This window comes from Sminthopsis crassicaudata, chromosome X, assembly GCF_048593235.1.
Source record: "Sminthopsis crassicaudata isolate SCR6 chromosome X, ASM4859323v1, whole genome shotgun sequence".
NCBI classification, from domain to species: domain Eukaryota; kingdom Metazoa; phylum Chordata; class Mammalia; order Dasyuromorphia; family Dasyuridae; genus Sminthopsis; species Sminthopsis crassicaudata.
This window is the reverse complement of record NC_133623.1, coordinates 67656736-67676798: the sequence shown is the minus strand read 5'-3', so window position 1 is coordinate 67676798 and position 20063 is coordinate 67656736. Positions and strand designations below refer to the sequence as shown.

The following is a 20063-nucleotide window of genomic DNA, read 5'->3' as shown; positions in this document are numbered from 1 at the left end:
CTCTTAATGTTTTATTTGTATAAAACAAGGTTTTCTAGCATAGCTGTTATAAAGACAAAATAAACATGGGAATTAGACTGGTGATTTTATCTATAAAGTGATAAAACTCCCGCTACTAATACAGATCCCCACCTTTTTTTTGGCAACTTGAAATCTTAGAGAATACCTAGAGAACTGAGAGTTCAAGTGACTTGTCAAAAGTTACAAAAGCAGCATATGCTAGAAAGGCAAGTCTTCCTGGCTCTGGAGCCAGCTCCTTCCACTCTACCAAGCACCTCTCAGAAGACAAAATAGCACTTTTATTTTAGCTGGAAAAAAATTATGAGTGATAATACCCAAGACATTAAGTTTTGAGAAACATTTTCCCCCAAAACCAAGTCTACACTCCTCACATTAATAATAATATGATTAAGTTACCCATTTTATGGACCATAAACCATGAAAACCGTAAAATGTCCGTGTATGGTTATTTTTCTTGTATATTTAAGAATTGTGTTACAAAAACCATAACAAGTGGAATAGCAAAACTTTTTTTGCAGAAAATGAAGCCATTATTTCATAAAGTTGGAAAACTGTCAGCTTCTAGACAGTAGAGATTTATGTTTATATATCATGAATATTTTCTTTAAAGAAAGAATCAGGAGTCTCTGGACAGAGTGCCAAACATGACAAAAAAGGCTTGAATTCATTATATTCAGATAGAAAATGACTGGTTACAGACTCAGCCGCCATGTCTGAAGCAAATTTGTATATAGTCAAATCATTGAACTGGTAGAACAAGGATAAAAATCAATAAAAACGAGAAGAAGCAACAGAAATCTAAAGATCCAGTATATAACTGAAGCATCTCCAAAGTGATTTAAAAAGATGCTATCGATGTCAAAATGGGAAATGAATAAAAGGACACTGATACAATCATTATTTGCAAAGGGCATGTAAGCAATATAAACCAATCACCACAACGAGGAGTTCAAAGGAACTTAGAAACAGTCTCAGCCAGCAAACACGTTATCTCTTTGCCAAGAGGAGAGATCTAGCAATCAAGAACAAAACTTGTTTCAAATATACACTCTTTTTATAAATTCTTAAGGACAGAGATGGTAGAATGATATAGAGATAGATGAGCAGTGTTATCTCCAAAACTAACTAGCAAAACAGAGGGAAAACAACAATCACAACCCTAAACAAAGTTGATGAGAAAACCAATTAAGCCATTGACTCTGAAGATAATTACAGATTAAACTGGAAGAGATAGAAAAGATCTGTAATGATCTTTTGGGGAGGGAAAGGGAGACAATAAAGTAACACGATATAAAATATACCAACAAAATGGTAATAGACCCTCCCCCAAAAAACAAGGCTGATTAACAAAACCCATCAGGAGGAGCTAAAAACGGAAAATTGCCTTCGAAATTACTACACACGAATGCAAAAAATATATGGGAGTTAGCCTACCAACTAATACACACACTCAAAACTCAAATGAATACTAGTATAAAGCAGTCTTCATAGAAACGGACCAAACAGCAACAAAATCCATTTGGAGGAAATAAAGGTTCAATGAAAAAAGTAGAAACAAAGGCACCAGAGCAATATAAGCTCTGAAACTAGATTATAAAGTCGTATCCATCAAAATTATGACAACAGGTGAAACAAATCAAAGAGGCGGGCCAAGAGAACGGACCACGTAAGCAAGATTTGGAAGATGGAAGTATGAATGCTCAGTGATATCATGAACACAGGTAGGTAGGTAGGTAGATAGATATATAGATGGGTAGAGAGGTAGATAGGTAGATGTAGATAAAGATGGAGCGAGACAGAGAGATATGTATATGTGTGTATATAGAAATGTATATAAAATATGCATATGTATGTGTGTGAGATAAATTGGAGCTATTTAACAGAGGGAAGGCTCTAACATGAAGGGGAATAAGGAAAGGCTTCTTATAGAAGGTAGGAATTCTAGCTGATACTTGAAGGAAATCAGAGAAGCCAAGAGGCCAAGATGGGAAGGGAAAGAGAACCAGGTATGGGGGCCAGCCAGTGCAAATGGCCAGTTGGGAGTGTTGTGTATGCAAAACCAGCCTGTGTTATTAGACTTTGGAGTCCTTGGCAGGCTGCAATATGGAAGAAGACTGGAAAGGTTTAAAAAAAAAAAAAAGGAAGGCTTTATCCTGGAAGCAAGTGTCTTAGATACCCTAAATACAATCACATCATAAAACATTTAGGAGAAGGGATAAAGCTCCCTTTCATAGCTATGATTACAGAGAATATTCTTAAATGAGAATAAAAGTGATCATAAAAGATAAAAGAGAATTCTGATGAAATAAAATGAAAGAGACTTGGCAGGAACAAAATCAATGCAGCTAGAGGAAAAGTTGATTGGGAAAACCTTTGCGTCTCAAGTATTGTTGATAAAAATCTGACACCCCAAATATACAGCAAATTAATGGGAATAGATGAGAAAAGAGTCAAGAGACGAGGGCTCAAATTCAATTAAGGCCAACAAAAATTAAGCACTAAGTACTGTGCTGGGTGCTGGGAATGTAAAGGCAATTGTGAAAATAAAGCCCATCTTTTATGGTCAATTTTCTTCTGGTAGAGAAATAGGATAGATACCACTGGATCCCATTAGAGAGAATAAAACTTTAAGTCTTACCCTAAGATATCTACTTACTAGCTCTCTGTCCTTCAGCAAATCACTTAACCTTTTAGGTACCCAAGCAACTCCTAGACCAAAAAGTACCCAAAGAGCTCTGAGTCTGCCTTGGCAAAGATAATTCACTCTCCCAGGAAGTTCCTCCCAGGGAAGAAAATCACCTCTTTCTAATGCAATATGGTTACAAGTCATGGAATCCTCAAATCTCTGAAGAAGTAATGAGGCGGTCATCCAAAATGGAGGTCACGAATAGGCTCCAATGTACTACCGCAAAGAATTAGTTGCCCAAAAGATGGACGGCTCAAAAAAGAAGTGGACCAGCCATGAGCTACCACAAGGGAGGACTGCCCGCACACACCATTGGCATCCATACAATACAGAAGAGATCTAGAGCATGGCCTCCAGCACACTGAGGGGGAAAATCCACAACAGAGCACAGACAAAAGGCACCCCAAAATGGGAAGGCATGGATGGATTCTGAGGAGGGGGTAGATCCACACCAAAGTGTTTTCCCCTTCTAGTACAGTGGGAAAAGGTCTGGTCTTGGAGTCAAGCTTGCTTCCAACCTGTCCTAGCTGTATGGCCTTAGACAAGTCACTTCACCTCTTAATCTGTTTCCTCATTTTTAAAACTAGGATAATAATATAGGTAGATTGTTGTGAGGCTCAAATGAGAATGCATACAGAGCACTTTCCACACTTTAAAATACTTAACTAGATTTAACTAGCATTCCACTGGATACCAGCTAGAGTTCTAATTTGCAGCAAATTAGAACTCTATGAATTCTAGTATAAAGTAAAAACTCGGTCTGGGAAGCAAGCTAGAAGCTGGGCTGAAACAGGAGCCTTCTTTGCAAGAAAGATCTTGGGCCGAGTCTTGGCAATGATCAGGAATGTAGAAGTGGGGGATCCTCTGGCTCCGTGGAGAGGGAAAAAGTTGGTTGGGTAGAGGTCGGAAAGGTTATTAAAGAAGTAAGGGGCCCCAAGCAGCCTTGACTGGTTGGGCCCGTGGTGGGCTGGGCCCTCCCTTCCCAGAACCCTAGCTGGCAAAGGAGAAATGGGTCACTCATTAACCTAAGGCTGAATGGGTTGGAGCAGGGTCAGCTGGGGCAGGTACATTGCAGAGGGGTGGGCCAAGCCAGGTGGAAGCTGAGCCCAGCAAGTAGCTGTTTAAACTGACAAAAGACAGGGAGACTCTTTAATGGCCAGAGCTGCTAAAGTCAGTCCCACTTTCATTGGCAGAAGGGGCAGGAGAAAGGTTCTGATTGGGAAGGAGACTTCTGCAGAGAAGCTTTCTCAACCAAAAAGCCAAGCTCTAGTGGTTGCCATGCTTCCTACCCCCCCCCCCAACACAAACTCTAGAGCTAGAAAAGCCCTTAGATGCCACTTCATCCAACCTCCTCAATTTACAGCTGGGGAAACTAAGGCCCAAAAAGATGTGACTTGCTCAAGGTCACAGAAGTGGTAAAGGGCCCTCCTTCCAAAGCTAGCACTCTATTCACCAGACCGGGGCTTTTTAAACTCTTTCCACTCACCACCCCTTCTTGCCTGAAAAATGTTTTTGTGAACCTGGGTGTACAGGTACATAAATTAGGTATACAGATCAAACATTTACTGATAATAAATCAGAATTTCAGAGTCCCCAGATTCAGTTACGAAAGCCCAGAAGGGATTACAAGCCAGGGTCGAAGAAGCCGGGCGCTATACCGTGCTGCATCAAATGCAGTGTTTTCTGGGGACAAGCAATGAGAAAAAGCAAAGACAGAGACTATCAGCCCTGGAAGGAACCTTAGCTGCAGCTGTCTCAGGAACACCGAATCTTAGAACGTTAGTCAGTCCAACACCTTGGGCCAGCTGCCGCTCTTTGCCCTTGCATCCCACATCAACAGCAATCTGGATGAGAAATACCGTCCTGGGTTTTATCCAGGCCTCGTCCTCTGGGGCCAAACGGCCCCGAGAATAAGCCCTGAAAGCCTTCAAATACATCCCCGGTCACACACAGGCATCATCCAGTGCCCACAAACCTCCACACTCACACATGACCTCCCCATCAACAACCCTGAGTGTCACCCATGCAAAGGCCAGCCGGCCCCACCTACTGAAGACCCAGAAAAAGAAATTCCCAATCCCACATCCCTGGAGCTACCAGAAACCCAGGAGGATTTCAGCAACGGGAGGAGGCCTAAGCATCTGCTCTGTTGCTGCTGCCACCCCCAAGGACCAGCAGACCTTGTCACCTAAGTTGTCACTGTCTGCGACATAGTGTCCCCAGCCCCCCATTAGAATGTAAGGCCCCCGTGAGCCTTCTTCCATTTCCATCTGGATTCTCAGAACTTAGCGCACAAGAAGCACTTAGTAAATATGAGGCTTTTTCATTCAATCCAGTGTTAGGTAAGAGGGATGGCCAAGTGAAAGGTCTCACTCATCCATCCCTCACCGCCACCAGCACCGCCAGGATCAGTCTACCTTCCATGTATCTAGTTGTAAGTACATGTCGTCTCCTCCATTTAAATGAGAGCTCCTTGAAGAGCTCTTTTTGCCTTTCGTTGCATCCTCGAGACTTAGCTCAGTGCTTGGCACAATAGGCACTTACTAAATGCTAGGTGACTTTACCGAATCTGTGTTTGGCTAAGTCACACCGTCCAATTCCATCACTTGTGACTGAGCTACTGTCTTCCCTTCTCCCTAAATCTCACCACTGAAACGGGTGTGATCTGAGGGTCCTTGGGAGCAGGCTTTGCTGGGAACAGGGGTCCACTGGCCTGGAGGAAGTCTCGGCCGGGCCTCCAGCCCAGGTCTCGACTCCGCTCAGGACTAACCATTTTTGATGTCAGACAGGAATTGTCGGCCTACTCCTGAGGGGGAGGGAGCTAGAAGGCCCCGGGGCCCCAGGCATGGCCTGTGTCTGTGTCCTGCACCCTTCCTGTAGCCTCTAATCAACAGAGTCCAACTAATGCTGTTGAGGAAAGAGACAGAAGGACAGGCACCAAATAAGCAGGGGACACAACCCTATCAGGAGAAATTTTGAAGACAAGATGACAGGAGGCAATCAAGAACTAAAATGAAATATAATTAAGCTGTGTGACCTTGGACAAGTCATTTATAAAACCATCCCCTGAGAATTCTACCAGCTCTGACTTTTTGTGTTCCTGAGGCCTTCCCAGGTCGGACACTCTATAGTTCCGAATTTCTTGACAGGTGCCATCTAGTACAACCTCCTCAATTTACAGATGAGGAGAAAAATGATTTGCCCAAGATCACAAGAAGAGTGTCCCAGATAGGGTTTGAATTTACGTCCAGTTCTCTTGCTACCGGCTCTACTTTTTGGGCAGCATCCCGGCCATTTGTGTAGAGACACTTTGACCATGGAGAGAAGGCCGTGGTGCTGTGATTTGCTACCGGCCGTGGGGAAAGTGGCTTGATATAAAAAGATCCCAGTGGGGGAAAACAGAGCCCAGGGGCTGAGGGGGGAGGCTCAAAGGCTCAGCATTGGGTCCTCTGGAAGCCATCACTTCTTTTCCTTCTGCATGTCCTGGACCCCTCCAATGAGCACCGCGTCTGGGAAGTCCACGGCCTCCCTTCTCTGTATTATGTGCTTACCTACTACAAAGCAAATACAGGGGACCACAAAAGAAACTTCAGGTCCTAAAGCACAGTGGTCAGCCCACCAACAAAATTTCCCGAGTCCAGGCTGAAAAGTGTTGGGCTCCGGGCTGGAATGGCCAGGGGCCAGGCAGTTGGTTAATGGCCGTCTTCTGGAGGTGACTTTCAGGAGGTAGTTGTACAGCTCAATCATTAACTATGCTAAAGCAGGTCCCAGGCTCTGTTGGAAAGGGGCCACTTCCCCTCCCAAGGGCAGGCAGACAACAACTGGTCGGCTGGTCCAGGAAGGGGGCAGCTTGGAGAGAATCTGGCTCTCCTCTCTGGGTCTCTGCATTTCTTTGTCTCTCGGCCCATCTGTCTCTGTCTCTGTGTTTCTCTGTCTGTCTCTCTCTCTCCCGGTACCCATGAGACGGTGGGCCTCGCTACCAGACTTTGTGGGGAAGTCTCTATCTCCCAGCTAGGAGGTTAACTAGTGCAGGGTTCATTCTTGGCCACTGACTTAAGCGATCTAAATCAGCGTGGGCCGGATCATCCGTTTCTCATGGCTCCCCACACCCCAGCAGAGGAAGAATCCTGGGGGTCTCTTCTCCAGGCTGAACATATCTTCCTAGGAGCTAAGGGGAAGGGCTCAAGGGCAACGGGTCCGGCAAGGGGTAGGCGGGAGACACGGGACACCTCGTCCAGAACCGCAAGGACGCCTCGCCCCGGCTCCCTTCTTGGTTCTCAAAGCGGGCTCCCGTGGAATAGTGAACATCAAAGGGGGTTCCCCTGGCTCCGCCTTTGGGCCGGTGTCCCCTCCGTGCACAGGGCCCACCGAATGGGACAAGCCGATGAGGGCAGTAGAGCCAAGCCCTCCCTCCCACCCTCCTAATCTGGGGAAGCCCGTGGGCCCCTGGGCACTTCCATACATAACGGAAAGACGTGCTAAATTTCAGTTCAAGACTAAAAGAGGACATCCCCCCCCCCATCCAAATTCATAGACTCCTTGAAACCTCTACCCAAGGCCCCCAGATTTAGAACTCCACTTAAAACCCAACTGTTTAGCCCTGATTGAGAAAGGAAAGGGCACTGTTTGGAGAGCCGGGAGCCCCGGGGACTCTGCACCAGCTGTGGGAGCTTGGACAAATGAGTGTCCCTCTCTGGACCTGAGTTTTCTCCTCTGGGAAATGCTTGGATTCCCACACGCGGGAGCCTTGCAGCTGCCAGTCCTATGCTTCTGGGAGGTGGACATCAACAGCTGCACCTCCCCACCGCCCCTCGCCCGCTACCCGCTTCTGCTGCTGCTGGATGCGGAGCCCCGGATCCATTTTTGATCAGTCTCTGCAGCCTGAACTTGTGGGCGGCATCAGTCTCACGGGAACAGGCGGGAATCCCGATCTTACTGTCCACCCAATGTCTCCTGGCCTCCAAAGGGAGGCACTCACCACTCAGCACCTGCATTTACCACCACTGGAAAAGAATACAAAGCTATGAGCTCGGAGCCCTAGCTTCCATCCCAGAACTTGCACTCCTCCAGCTTCCTGCTCTGCTAGCATCAGCGGGGAAGGCTCTTCTTCCCAGAGGTGGGGGACTATGGATGCAGAACATTATATAACATGTCAGCCCTTTCCCCTGTGTTAGGCTTTTTCCCCTCTTTTTTATTCTGTTATAAGGGATGATTCTCTAGGAGAAAGACGGGGGTGAAATGCATTGGATGACAAAACCACGTGACATAAAATTTCATTTTAAAAAGGGGGGATTACCCTAGATGATCCCTAAAGTCATAGGATGTAACACTGGAAGAGACCCTCAGAGATATGCCCTGCTTTTACCGAAGGGGAAATTGAGGTCCAGAGAAGAAAACTTACTTAGGAGCCCAGATTTCGAGCTGGAAAGAGCCTTAGAGGCCATCTAGCCTAACTTCCCCATGTGCAGAAGAAGGAAACAGGCCAGGGAGGCCAGATGACTCGCTTGAGGTCAGATAGCCAGCTATAGGGAGCAGAGTCGGGATTGGAACCCGGACCCTCGGTCCTCCTTCCAGGGCCGCTGTTCTGTGAGATCCTGTGGTTCTGTGTGAGAACCTGCCCGGCTAGGGAGGAAGTCTGCACACCCTGGTGGGAAGAGAGGGCCGCCAAGGGTTTGCTCCTGAGAGAGAGGAAGCCCCAAGCTGAGCCAGAATGATTAGAGGACATGCTAGGAAAAAGTTCATCCAGGATGCATCCTGTTTTGCTCGGAACTGGCCTCAGAGGCCGAGGGAGGGGGAAGGGAGAGCGGGGAGGGCCTGCTCAGACTATGACCTCCTGGGAGCTCGCTCAGTCAGTCAACGAGCTTTTGCTAAGCACTAGGCAGAGAAACACCACCTGATTTTCCAGGACAGGGGACACATGGAGAGGTCTGGAGCTCCCTTTACGAGCTGGAGAAAAAAAGACCTCAGAAATTCATAAAGAAATAGCATCAAAACAGTCCCAAAGGTCATGTGTCCAGCTAACATGCACATACTGGAGCAGAGGCTGGTCCCCAAAGGCATCCCACCAATGAGGGGAGTGGACCAGATAGCACAGTGGAAAGAGCACTGGGTTTAGAGTCAGGAAGATCTGAAGTCTCAAGACGCTTCCTAGTTGTGTGACCCTGGACAAGTCATTTCACCTGTTTGCCTCAGTTTCCCCAACTGTAAAATGAGACTAATAGCACCACCTACTTGAAGATCAAATGCAGTAATACTTGTAAAGCACTTGGCGCCTACTAGGTGCTACTTAAAGGCCTATTCCCTTTCCCCAGCTGCCCCCTCATCATTCAGTGTGCTCGTGACCCCAGCCAGGAACAGCTGAGAGAGTGGCCCTTTACTGGCTGTGTCCCCTTGGGCCAGGCGGCTTTCCTCCAGGTCTCAATTTCCTCTTCTGTAAGGTGGGGAGAACATTGACCCTCTGTTATCCAAGAGGCAATAGGGGCTCTTTGGGGCCGGCATTCTAGGGCTGGCCCCGTTGGGTTCCCCAAAGCCGCTTCCATCTCCTTCTGTCCTGGCCTTCCCCAGAGCCTCTGATCTCACCCACACAGAAAGCCTCCTTCATTCAATGCCCATCATGCAGTAGCAAGTACCATGGCAGGAAGAACAAAGGCTCTGCAGAAAAAGGACCTGGATTCATATTCTACTTTTGATAATTCTGCCTGTGTGACCTTGGGCAAGTCAACTGCAGTCCCTGGGCCCGATTCCTGCCCTGTAACATGGAGGGGCTGGACCACTTTTTATAGTGGGAATTCCTTTCATAGACTGGTTGGATACAAAGGCCTGTCCTGTCCTTTCCCATCCTGCAACCTCGGAGGTCTCTCTGAGCTCTACAGTTGACCTTTCCCCCCAAGGGCTCCCCTTCCTCCCAATTTCCCTGTTCCCACAGAGGGCACTGCTCAGTCACCCAGGCTCTCAGTCCCTTGCTCTCTCTGGCCTCCCTGAGGTGCCCGCCCGTTCTACCTTCCCTTGAACGGCTCTCGCCTCCTCTGTCGTGCCCCCACCCTGGGCAGGGCCTTCATCACCTCACCCCCGGCCCACGGCCACAGCTTACTAGCGGGCGTCTCCCCAATCCAGCCCATCCCCATGTGCTGCCAAACTGACCTTAAAATTCCCAGTCCGAAGCTGACCCCGTCATCCCCAATTCCCCAACAGCGACGGCGTACCCTTCCCTCCCGGCTCCGATAAGAAATCTGCCTTCTGTGGCCGGACACCTTCCTACATCTGCAGCCTTCTTCCGCCTTAGCCTTAGACTGGGGCCTGCTGCCCGCCAGGTGCCAGTCCTGGTGCCTGCGATGCTCTACCCCTTCCCCCTCCAGCTTCCCGGCCTTCCCCTGCTAAGATCCCACCTCTGGGAAGCTTTTTCCAGCCTCTCTTAATCCATTCTCCCCTGCTGCTCAGTTCCTACAGGCCGTCTGTAACTTGCGGGCGCAGAACTGTTTCTGTTTGCATGGTGTCTCTCCCACCGAGCCTGCGAGCTCCTCCAAAGCGGGGCTTTTCCCTTCCCTAGTGTCCCCAGAGTTTGGCACGATGCCTGGGCACACAGTAGGTATTTAATAAACCTTTGTTGACGGCCTTGCCAGGGTGAATGGCGAAAGCTATCTTTGTATATTGGAAAATAAAAATCTATTATCAAAAAAATAATAATGTGTGTAAATTTGTTGACCTGACCCTAGGTAAGTTTTCCCCTCTCTGGGCCTCAGTTTTCCCCGCCTGTGAGGGCCCTGCCAGCTCGAGATCTCGGAGTCTGTGTCCTCACAGGGGAAGACCTGCTCCGTGTCGGGCCCCCGCTTCATACACCGTGTGGCCTTGGGTCGCCTGTCTGCCACACTAGCTGGCTACATCGCTTCCCCTCCCTGAGCCTCAGTTTCCTCCTCTGTAGAAATCCCAGAGGCTGACTCAGAAGAGCTCCAAAGTCCCTTCTAGTGCAAATATTCTGGGAATCTAAGAGGCCTCGCTTCCAAGCCTCAGTTCGAAGCAGGCAGGGAGGCGGGGGGACTGGGTAACGCGGCCAAAAACAACCCCAAGAAACCTGCTCCTGAAAGACGGCCACTCTCGCTCTGCTCCAATCCCCTCCCGAGCCTGACCTGGCCTTCCTTCATTCCAGGACATGAAAGGAAGGTCTAGAAGGCAGGCGGGGCGGGGATGCAGACCGCGGGGGGCTCCCAGTCCCGGCCTGGAGAGAGCATATGGAACGGGACGCCCTTTCTGGGGAGCGCCCTGGCCTCCGGCTGCTGCCCGCGGAGACCCAGGCCCCCTCCCTCCCAGGCTGCCCCCCCCACCTCTCCCACGTGGCGGCCTGAGTGTCTCAGAAGCGACCTGCTTTCCTGCAGACCAAGAGTGGAGGAAATCGGCCAGCGAGAGTAAGGGGGCTCGCAGGCCCGAGCCGCACTGCCACCCAACCTCCGGGCCTGGTTCCCCCCCCCCCCCCCCCCCCCCGGGCTCCTACGTGACCTTGGCCAAGCCCCTCCAGAGCAAGGCCAGGGCCATTCGTCTGAGGAGCCTCGATTTAGAGGCAACTATCTAGTCCAAACCTTCCAGTTTACAAAAAAAGGAAACTGAGGCTAGAGAGGGAAAGGAATGACTTCAAGGACAACTCAGTGCTCAAGTACTTTGTTTCCCCTGGAGTCACTTTACCTTCTGAGCCTCAGTTTCCTCATCTGTAAAATGGGGGAGGGAGTCAGCTGCCACAGCATTCTCCTTTCCCCATCTGGCTCGGCCTTCCTCACTCAGCATGCCCTCCGTCTGGGCTTTTTGCATAGGTTATGTATGCCTCGTGTGCTCAGTACCCAGCCCTACCTCCTGGGGTCTCTCATTTCCTTCAGAGCTCAGCTCAAACCCCAGGCCTTTCCTGATTCCCCCCACACTCCCCCCAACAACCAGCCCCACGCCCCAAACTGTCTGGCATTGATATGCAGATAAACATTTCCCCCCCCCAGAAAAGAAGCGGCAAGCATACAGTAAGTGCTTAATAAACGCTGGTGGCTCCAGGGATGGCCGATCCCTCAAAGTTCCTTTCCCACACGGAGAGATTTAGAAAAGCTATGTTTGGAGGTTTCTGGCTCAGGGTGAATTTTGTGGTGGGGGACTGGAGGAGGAGGAGGAGATGATTTCACTTTATTCCCTTCTCCAGTGTGGCTGGGTAAGCAGGAGAGAACTGGGTTCGAATCTCACAAATCTGGGGAATTTGGCCCCCTCTCAGAGCCTCCATGGCCTAAAGGAAGGTGCTAAGGGCTCTTTATTCATTCCTGGAAGCCCAGGTGCCGTCCAAGTACCAGGGACTGAGGGTGCAAAGAGAAAACAAAACAAAACTGGGGACTGACTGGCCTTGGCGGGGAAAGGGGGCTTCCATGGGGGGGGGGGCTGAGACATATAAGATCTTTGTGGAGGTGAGAATGGGGTGGGGCTTTTTGGGGGAGGTGGCACTTGGGGCCCCTTGGAAGGAAGTTGATGGGAGAGCAGAGGTAAGGAGGAAGTGCTCTGGGGCAGCTTTTGCAAAGGCAAGGGGGCCGAAGATGAGATCCGAAGGGGGGGGGGGAATGAGATCTGAAGGGGGGGAGATGAGATCCGAAGGGGAGGAGATGAGATCTGAAGGGGGGGAATGAGATCTGAAGGGGGGGAGATGAGATCCGAAGGGGGGGGGAATGAAATCCGAAGGGGGGGAATGAAATCCGAAGGGGGGGAATGAGATCCGAAGGGGGGGGGATGAAATCCGAAGGGGGGGAATGAGATCCGAAGGGGGGGGAGATGAGATCTGAAGGGGGGGAATGAGATCCGAAGGGGGGGGAGATGAGATCTGAAGGGGGGGAATGAGATCCGAAGGGGGGGGAGATGAGATCTGAAGGGGGGGAATGAGATCCGAAGGGGGGGAATGAGATCTGAGGGGGGAGGGATGAGATCTGAAGGGGGGAAATGAGATCTGAAGGCCAGGGAACAGGGAGGAGGCCGGTTTGGGTGGAATGCAGAATTCCCCCGAAGAAAACTGTCCACTGAGCCGGGAAAGCCGGGGCCACGCTATGAGGGGCTTTTTTTTTTTTTGAAGCCAAACAGAGGTGTGTTTGATTTTAGAGGCGAGAGGGAGCCACGGGAGCTTCCTGAGCAGAGGAGTGACAGGGTTGGATCTATGCTTTCAATTTCCGTTATTATGATTATTCATACGAAGAAATTCCCAGATGCTTCTCAGAAGGGGAGAGGAAGAAAACATTTCTGTCCTGCTGGAGCCACACACTGAGTCCTGAAGCAGATACCTTTAAAGCAGGGGGCTTGGGGGAGGGGCGGGCAGGGAGGGGTGGGGGTGGGTAAAGAACGGAGCCGGACTCCAGCGGAGATCCCTCCTCCCCACCTAACTCGCCCGTGCCGGGAAAAGGGGGTGGGGAGCGGGGATGTCACTCGGAGACCTGGCGGAGGCCCAGAGCGCTCACTCCATGCTGGGCGAGCAGACTAACCTCACTCCCACCTCCGCCCAGCTCCGGTGTCTTCCCCCTGCGTCCCAGCCCCGAGCTCCGGGGCGGTGGAAGCCTGCGGCTGGAAGAAACGCACCGCCGCTTCTGGGTCGTTTCTGCGGGCGCTCCCTCCAGGAAGCCCTCCCCACGGGGGATCTGAGCAGCCCTTCAGGTGACAGAGGAGGAAACTGAGGCCCCGGGAGGGTAATGCCCAGTCCAAGGTCACGCGGCTCGGGAGGCAGCCGGGCTCCCCGGACGGACCGCGTTCCCGAGCCCCGGAGCGCTCGCTTCCAGGCTCTCGCGGAAGGCGCTCGCGAGGGCGGCGGGCGCGCGGCAAACGCGCGGCGGCTGGAAGGCGCCCGTGGCCCCCGAGCTGCGCCGGCTTACCTGGAGGCAGCGTCGGGGTTCCGCCGGGGCTGGGGCCGGGGAGCGCACGCTGCTGCGGCTCGGCTAGCGGAGGCGTCGGAGGAGGCCCCGGGGGAGCCCCGCGGGGGTGGGGGCCGGCCGAGCCACGGCCAAGGCCACCTCAGGGCTCGCGTCCGTCGGCCGCCGCGCTCACAGAGCCCCCGACTCCGCGCGCAGCCCGGGGGCTCGGCTCGGGGGAAGGGGGGGGGCCGGCGAGGAGAGCCTCGCGGGCCCCGCCCACCCCCGGACGCACTGGCCAATGAGAGCTGAGCTCGGCCGCGCTCCGCCTCCCTGGAAGGGGTTTCAAAGCGAGAGGGGCGGGGCTGCTGCCTCCGGCCTCCACCAATCGCCGGGCGGCTGGGGATCCCTCGTGTCACAAGGCGAGGAAGCGAAGGGAGGGGAGGGAACCGGAGAGGACGGCCCGAGGGGGACTTGCCCGGGAGGCCGCCACGCCCCGGACCCCCGAGGCCTCCGCGGGGCCGGCCGGACCGAGGCGGGCCGAGGGGACGCGACCCTGGGGCAGCGAGCCACGCTCCCACCTTCTGGGGCGAGGCGCGTCCCGGGAGCAGCCTGGCCGTAGGAGCCTGGGCCAGTCACGGCTGCCGCCCTCTGCTCCTGCGTCCGGGCACGCGCCGCTCGGGGCCGGCCGTTCCCCTCTCGGGACTTCTCCGGGCCAGTGAAAGCACAAATCGGACACCCCCGGCCTGCTCTCCCTCCAAAACCACGTTTAAAAAAAAGCGCTCCAACACAGACAAAACGCAACGTCTCTCCCTCCAAGCAGCTTGTATTCCACTGAAAGACGCTGTTAATCGATCATTGAGCCTTCGGGAAGCCCCTCCCACGGACCGGACCGCAGGACCGCGAGGGCTGGCGCGGGGGGCGGGAGGGGGGGGGGAGAACGCGGGCTCGGCAGCGAGGGCAGCTCCGCGCAGCCGAAATAAACACTAAATAAACAATAAAATTTTTTGAAGAGATGAGGCACTAGCGCCATTAATTAGCAATAATTAAGGAGAGGGGCCAGAACGGTGATCTCTCTGGTACTCCGACGGCTGCACCAGAGGAAACTCGTTCTCGCAACAAGTCGGATGCCTCCTCCTGCACTGATGGGCTAGGAGAGCGCGGGGCACTGAAAGGTTAGGGGGCCGGCTAAGGCTGCTGGGACTTGAACTAATCAATGCCTCTCTGGCTCAGGGGCCAGCTAGCTCTCTATCCTTTCCTTCACTAAATAAAATGATCTCAACACACCCTTTGATTGCTTTAAAACCCGGATGAGCGTGCCCAAGGGAACCAGCCACTGGCAGGGAGAGAGGAGGGCCCCTGAGCCTCTAAGTGAGAGCGCTCATTGGGGGGCTCCTCAAGGATCACCAGCGGGAAGCTTTGCTGCCCACAACCCGCCCCGAGCTCGGAGGGCTCCGCTGGCCTAACCCTTGGGGCCCACATTAGGGTTGGCAGCCAGTTTAGGAGACCACAAGGAACGGGGAGGCGGCCAGCTGAAATTGGCCCATTCTTGGGGCGGGGGTCTGGAAGTTTGAGGAAGAGCCTCCACCTGCTGGGCCAGGGAGGGCCAATCCCATGTGGAAGGCCCAGCCTGGAGGAGAATGAATAAATGAAGAAGTAGTGCTTCCCATGAGAAGCCAGACAGTGCTAAGTCTCCCCAATCGGGCTCCCCCCTCGTCCTCCTGGAGCCCACCAGCTCACGCTCAGGAAATCAGGAGGCGCCTTCCAGGTCACAGAAATACAGCTCTCTCATTTAACAGATGAGGAAACTAAGGCAGAGACCAGCTGGAGATTCTCCCAGAGCATCAGGGGCAGAATTAGAACCTCCCCCAGCATCCAGTCTCTATCGGGATAACAAACGCCATCTATCTGGTCCGCCCCAAGCTCAACTTCCCAGTCATCTTAGATTCTTCTCTTCCCCTTCCTCTGCCCCTCCCCCCATCCAGTCCACGGCCAAAGCCGGTTCCGGAGGAGGTATAATGGAGCATTCACTGGCCTCCAAGTCAAAAAAACTGGATTCAAACCCCGCCCCGCCTCCAACTTGAGCTGACTGAGTGACCTGGAGCAAGTCTCTTTCCCTTCCTGGGCCTCAGTTGCCTTTTCTGTAAGGGTGCAGATTAGATTATCTCTGAGGTACCTTCTAGCTCTAGATCTCTGCTCCTAGATCTCAGCTCCCGCCTTCTCGGCCCGTGCCATCCCCATTACCAGCAGCCTCTGCGAGCCATCCTCCCCGGGCCAGATAATAATCTTCCCCATCCGCAGATGGGATGATATCACTGCCCTGCAATTGGGTACCCCAGGCAAGGTTTGGAAATTGTAGGCCTTGTGGGTTAGTGCTCACCAGCCTTCGCTGAAACATATGCAATTTTAACATCCCAAAATAAATATCTGCAGGCCGTGGAAAGTGGAATTTTCGGGTATTAAAAAATGTGTACATTTATTTTTTGTAAAAGGCGTATGAAAAGGCACCCGTACTTACATAGATGCCACGGACATACACGCCACTCCCCGGGGCGGCTGTCCACTCACACCTAGCCCCAGACCTGCCCATGCTTCCTTATGAATGTGTCCCCCCCCCCATGTCAAAAACCAGCAGGGTTTCTCTGTTGCCTAGAGGATAAGGTCCAAGCTTCTTTTCCTGGCACTCGTGGCCTCTCCAATCTGGCTCAACTGAGCTCACACTACTCCCCTCCAAAGAACTTCATGCTTCAGCCTAACTTCCCCATCCCCCCCAACCCATCCCTCAACTGCCCGCCCGCCCCAGCCTCCGACTGGGTCATCCCCAGCGCCGGGATCCTCTCTCTTCTCCCCCTTCCATGAAATTCTCCAAGAAGTCTGGGAGTGAGCTCCCCATTCGGGGAATTTCCACAGCCCCCGTGTTCTAGGAACTGGCACATTGTACCTCGGTTCTTGATTGATCCTTTCTAGCAGGATCTAAGTTTGATGAGACCTGCATACAGTAGGCACTCAATAAATGTGGGGGGGAAGGTGGTATTAATAATAATTGACATTTTAGAGACTAAGGCTTGGAAATGACTTATATCTATCTGTTAGCTCATTTAATCCTAACATTTACATTCTGATGAAATAAAAAAATTGCCATTAACATCATTATTTTTGTTATTATCATGACTGCCCCCATTTCACAAGGGAGGAAAGTGCGATTCCCCAGCTGTAACTGTGGCAGGATCCAAATCTCCCATGTGACCTCCAGCCCCTGCCCCTTTGCCAGGTCCAAACCGGGGCCAGAGACCTGCCTCTTGCTCTCCCTCGTCCACTCTCCCATCCAGGGAAAGACAATCCAGGGAGCTTCGTCCTGGTTGATGATTACAGGCTGAGGAAATCAGCCCTGTCTCAAAAACCATCTGGTGCCCAGACACAGGTCCCTGCCCCTCACCACCGGGCGGCCTGGCCCGGCCAGGTCTGCAAGATCCTACTGGACAGGGACTCACCCCGCCCCCCTCCCAGCCTTCCACCTTTTACTCTGGGAATGATAATCTGATCAACTCTGAGAGAGGCCTGGGGCCCAGCTGCCTTAGTTCCTGGGAAGGGTGTGATTATGTACAGTCCTCTGGCTAGCACACTCCTCCTCCTCCTCCTCTTCCTCTTTCTCTTCCTTCTCCTATAATCCCTGGGATTCAGATTCCCAAGCAACCTAAACAAACTCAATTCCCCACTCCCTCATTCCCATCTATGTCGCTCTGACCCTTGTCATGGCTTCCTCCTGCACTTCCCCTTACTTCTGGTGTACCCCTGGAACTCCACGCCACTGCTGAAATGCCCTTTGAGAATTTAGACTCCCATTTCATGAATAACAACAACATTGGCTACCCTTTAAAGAGCACCTACTATGTGTCTAATGGGCTAAATTTCATCCTCATCCATTTAGATAGCACCTACCATGTGCCAAGCACTGGGCTAATCATTATCCTCATCCATTTAGATAGCACCTACCATGTGCCAAACACCAAGCTAATCATCATCATCATCATCATTCATTTATATAACACCTACTATGTGTCGAGCACTGGGCTCAGCCGGAGCAGCAGCAACAGCAGCAGCTAACACTTACTATGTACCAAACACTATGTTAAGCTCTTTAAAATTATCTCATTTGATCCTCACCACAACCCTGGGAAGTACGTGCTATTATTATCCCCTTTTTATAGCTGAGGAACCTGAGGCAAACAGAGGTAGAAGTGACTGTGGCTAGTTTTGAACTCAGGCCGGGCATTCTGTCGGCTGTGTTCCCTTTTGATGTCTTCCTCCCAGAAGACACTGCATCCACTCTCTTCTCTCCTGCCCCCTAACAGGATGTACCAGGAGGAGTTTCCATGATTTTTGCCTCCCACCCTCACATCTCTCTTCCTCTCCCACTATCACTCAGCAATTTCCCCCTTCTTAAAATTCATCCCATCCCTCTTCACCCCCCCATCTCCCCAAGGGGCTATTCACTTCCAGCCCCCAAGTCACTGATCATTTTTTCTCAAGGAGTTCGGTACCAGTCTCCCAATCCTCCTTTCCCTCACTACACCCTAAGTCCTTAAAGATTGCATTCGATGACCCCCCAAAACCTTGGTCTTCAGGTCCACTGACCTCCTCAGCAGCCATGACATTCACACTCCAGCCCTGCCACAGAGAGCCTGCTCTATGATGCAAAGCTCTGAAATCCTTCTCACCACGACCTCCAATCTTTCCATCTTCCTCTCTGCCTTATTGCTTTCTATGAGGCAACTGAGTAGTATAGTAGGGTGATTGGCAGAGATCTGAATTCAAATCCGACCTTGGAAATTACTAGCTGTGTGACCCTCAGTATACCTCAGTTTCCTCAACAGTAAAAGGAAGAGCACATGGAATAATATCTTTAAAGTGCTTGGTAAATATGCTGGCACATAGTAGGTACTTAAGAAATGGGTTTTCCCCTTCCTTTTCCCCCTTCTCTCCTAAACCAATTGTTTCCCTGGTTCGATCCTTGCACCTTTCCCTACACTTGCCTCCTTTGACCGGTTCAAATCACTTGTCTCCCGCTTCTATTACCTCTTATTCTTTTCCAAACTCCAGCCCTGGATGACCCTCCCCATCTGACTCATCCATCCCTCCTCCTGAGCTGCCAAACTCCACTGGAAGAAATTCCCCCGATTCTTGACTTGTGTTCACTGCAAATTTGCCCTATATGATACCAATGGAGCCATCGCTGGGGCAGCATTATCCTTTTCCACTTCCCTCCCAAGTAGGATTTGAAAACAGGTCTATCAAAGTCCAGTTTCTGAACTAAGTTCTGCTATCGATACTTTTTACCAAGGTCATTGGTGATCTCTTTATTGGGAAATGCAATGGCCTTTCTTCAGCCCTTCCCCTCCCTGAGATCTCTGCAGCTTTTATCAAAAGGATGAAGGTTTTCTGGGACACTCCTCACTGCCAGTTCTCCTCCTCCCTTCTCTATCGGAATGATCAGTCTCTTTCACTTTGGCTGCACTGTTACAGCCTGTCAATTTTATCTTTGCAGTGACAGGCCCAGAACTAAAAGTCACGTCTCCTGAATCCATTTTTTGATATCCTCGTGAGCCTGATTATTAGCAGGCCAATTTGTAACAAGTTGTTGAAGAACGGTGCCCAGTGAATGACTTGGACAACTATAGCTGTGAGCCACAGAATATCAGATAGCCTCTGAGAAACTGAAATTGAGGAGCACCTAAAAGTCAGAGGAGAGGAGAATGGTGGACAAGAGCAGGCTCTGATATAGTCCAAACAAAGCATCAGGAAAGATGGATGCTGTAAACTGAGGTGTTACACTCAGGAAGCTACAAGCCACCAGCTAACCTCCCAAATGCTAGAACCAGATTAAAACATAAGTGGGATGTACATAGAAACAACAAAATCGTACAATGATCAACTATGAAGGACTCAATTCTTCTCAGAGGTTCAGTGATCCCAGGCAATCCCAATAAACTTTGGCTAGGAAATGCCATCTGCATCCAGAAAGGGAACTAGGAAGATTCAATGTAAATCAACACATGCTAGGTTTACTTGTTCTTTGTTTTTTTTTTTTTTTTTTTTTCTCTCTCAAGGTTTTTCCTTTTTGTTCTGGTTTTTCTCTCTCAATATGATTCATAAAGAAATGTGTATTTTAAAAGTTAATAGACAAGTATAACCAAAAAATAAAACAATTAAAAAACATAAGAGGGAAAATAGATGCAAATCCAAGAAAACAAAGATAATGCTCAAAAAAAAAATTTATCTTTGCAACATTTCCAGAGTGTGCCCCCTTCTCTCCTCTGGCACTACCGGATCCCTGGTGCACATTCTCATCACCTATTACAGTAACTGCTGGTGGGCCTGCCTGCCCCAAGGCTCTCCTTACTACAGTCTATTCCTCCACTCAGTGGTCAGACTGACCTTCCTAAAGTATGGGTCTGGCCATGTCATTCTCCTATTCAGTCAAATCCAGTGGCTCTCCATCACCTCCAGGATCGAAT

At 51.0% G+C, this 20063-nt stretch overlaps 1 protein-coding gene across 5 annotated transcripts in view; it reads right to left on the bottom strand.

The window, feature by feature from the left end:
* The window catches only part of STARD8 (StAR related lipid transfer domain containing 8), a 115802-nt gene that overhangs the window by 40063 nt on the left and 55676 nt on the right, over positions 1-20063 (bottom strand). Inside the window, exon 1 of one of the 5 annotated variants that reach the window (XM_074278591.1) lies at positions 13573-13772. The exons of the other annotated variants lie outside the window; for them this stretch is intronic. The gene's annotated coding sequence lies outside the window, so the exon portion shown is untranslated. Of the gene's footprint in view, positions 1-13572; positions 13773-20063 lie in introns of those variants that run through there. 5 annotated transcript variants of the gene reach the window in all.